Source organism: Molothrus aeneus, chromosome 13 (genome assembly GCF_037042795.1).
Source record: "Molothrus aeneus isolate 106 chromosome 13, BPBGC_Maene_1.0, whole genome shotgun sequence".
In the NCBI taxonomy this organism is placed as follows: domain Eukaryota; kingdom Metazoa; phylum Chordata; class Aves; order Passeriformes; family Icteridae; genus Molothrus; species Molothrus aeneus.
Window position 1 is genome coordinate 9700650 of NC_089658.1, and position 3031 is coordinate 9703680.

The window sequence follows — 3031 nt, forward strand, 5'->3', positions numbered from 1 at the left end:
GACTGGACCCCACACCACACAATAATATTTTTGTTGCTATTTTAATCTAGTCATGAATTCATCATGCCATCCCCCTATCTCTTTTATCTAAGGACTGATCCTACCAACAAGGACTAATGCTTCAGTAAAGTTCTGATAAATTCACCTGCTTTTTTCCCCTCACTATCCATGGTCTGTCTGCTCAAATGGTGAAAAAAGTAGAAGAAAAAAACTTTCAAACAATCCTAAGCAAACGCCCTGCTTATAGAAAACCTCCTTGGTCTAGTACTGAAGTCCCACTCTCCTCACAAGAAAATGAGTACTTGTTCTGTGGAGATCCAACAGCTGATCCCAATTAACATTTTCTCTCCCACCTGTGCCCTAAATTGCACCATAAGAATAACATTTGTGACTCAGCTGGAGTCCCACCTCTAGACAGCCCAACCTCCTTTTGCTTTGTTGGGCAGCAAACCAACTCCCTGTCCTGAGCTGTGAGGGACATTCAGATGCATTTTAGCCAGTTCACACCAGATTGTGATCACTGGAAAGGAGCTGCAGCTGCTGTAGTTTGATGCTTCCTTGCCCTTTCTGAGGCCTGTGCTCAGGCAGCCATAGCAGCCTTCAGCACGTCCCTGGTGGAGCATTTGTGTTAGCAATCTGACTAACAGTCGCCCATCTCTCTCCTTCAGAAGCTCAGAAAAATTTATTTATTCATTATTTTTACTAGCAGAGAGTAGAAATTTACCTTAACACAGCCAAAAAATGCAGAAGCACACATCAAATGTGCACTGATGTTTGCCTGACCTCAGCTTCACAGAATGCCCTCCACACTGCAGCAGCCCAGACCTGGCAGGCAGCAATGCTGAGGCCAAAGCCTGCTCTGGCTGCCCGTGTTTCTGTGCTGGGTCAAGCACACAGAACAGGCTCACGTGGTTCCTCATGCTGGCACACTGAGGGGGGGTTGTTCTGTTTGTTGCTCTCTCCAGGGGTGTTCTTGGCAAGAAGGGTGCAAGTGCAGCACCCTCACTCAATAACTTCTCAGCAAACTAAGTGGACTTAAGCCTTCAGTAAAATCAAAGCTCTGGCTTGGCTTCAGCTATGCATGGAGAGGGGGTGCCTATAGAAAGGAATTAGAGCTTGAACACAGAGTAAAAGCAGAGCAGAGCAAAACCTTCAAATCCTGAAATCACATGACTGAGCTTTCCTAACCATGCAGCGAACATGTTGCTGTACAAGAGAGCTCGTTCCCATCAGAAAGGCAGGCTTGTGAGTACTTTAAAGCAATTAAAGAAAAAACACACCAGCAAAAAACAACTACTTTGAAATGAAGCAGCTGATATTAAAAAACTGTACTGGAGTTTTAAGAGTAAGCCAATGATATGTTTCAAGGAAGAGAAGCAGTGGCAAGGAAGCCACTTACCTTGATAGCAAGGCTTGTGTAAGGAAAGAGCCACCAGTAATTTAGACAGGGAATTTTGTACTGGTTTCTCTGGTGGAAAGTGGGATTCAGAAGAAAATCCTTAAATCTTTCCAGACCAAAATGATCTATTTTTTTCTGTAAAGTGGTCCAAGCAGCATCTTCTCTGCAGCAGTCTGATTTTCAGAAAGCACACAGAATCATTTGTGAAAGTTTGTTGACACCTCTAAAAATCTTGACTATTAAAATCATTCCTGCTCTAGTAAAAAGCATTGTGGACCACAGAGGGATCAGAAATGGGCAACAGCAATTGCTGCAGAATTTGTTGTTCCAGGCAATTTTTTTCATTCTTCATTCTGTAATAGTGGCTGTATGTATGTTTGATTCAATATAAAAGGAAAATACCCACTTTGTCACCTTATTTCCTGTATTGGAGAGTGGGGTCGATCACATATCAGCCCAACACCATGGATGCAAGGAACCTGAGGAGTTTAGAGGGATTAGATGAAATGAAGCAAAACAATCTGTTCCTGCTTGCACTTCTTGCTCACAAATGTAATAAACAAGTAATAAAACAGACACCCCAAAGCTCCATTTGGCATCACGGGGTTGCAAATATTTCTGGAGACAAGCCTGTAAGTGATGCAAGGGAAACAGCTCCCTTCCTGAGAAACCAGTGACTGCAGAAGGGGCAGGGATGATGACTTTACAAAGCTTAAAGACTGCATTTTACTCTTTAATCTTCGGTTATACACATGACTTCATTGTGAGAAGGTCACCAGACAAAGGAGTTCAGTGAACTGGGTCTGAAGGGAGGAACTGTGAGTGGGTCTCAGCTTTGCTCTTGCAAACCATTCACGTAACTGGCATGGCCATCTGCCCAGTGAGGGGCGAGCCCGGTGCTCACACAGCCCGGCACAGAAATCCTGGGAATCGGTGGGAATAAGCAGGAATTGTCACAGCAGAAAAAAGGTATTGAGGAGTAAGGTTAAATTCACCTTCTGCATCCCGAGACATTACACAGCACCTGGGTATCACGGTCAGCACCTTGCACCAAGGCCGAACACGCCATGGCCAAAATCTTCGCTCTCCCCCAAGCACGAGGCAGGACGGGACGAGGGCCGGAGCGCGGCTCCCTGTGGGACGCGGCTCGGGCTCCTCGCTGCCGGCGGCGAGCGGCGGAGCGCTGAGAGGGGCGGTGGGACCCCTGCGGGACGGGGCGAGCCGCTGAGGGGCGGTGGAATCTGGGGAGGCGGCGGTGGGACCGCTGCGGGACGGGGCGAGCCGCTGAGGGGCGGTGGAATCTGGGGAGGCGGCGGTGGGACCGCTGCGGGACGGAGCGAGCCGCTGAGGGGCGGTGGAATCTGGGGAGGCGGCGGTGGGACCGCTGCGGGACGGGGCGAGCCGCTGAGGGGCGGTGGAATCTGGGGAGGCGGCGGTGGGACCGCTGCGGGACGGGGCGAGCCGCTGAGGGGCGGTGGAATCTGGGGAGGCGGCGGTGGGACCGCTGCGGGACGGGGCGAGCCGCTGAGGGGCGGGCGGGGTGGGGGGGGCGCGGCCCTACGTGACGCTCGCGCCCGGGCGGCAGCTCGCGCTGCTGCCGCTCGCGCCCTCGCCGCGCGCGCAGTCCGGGCG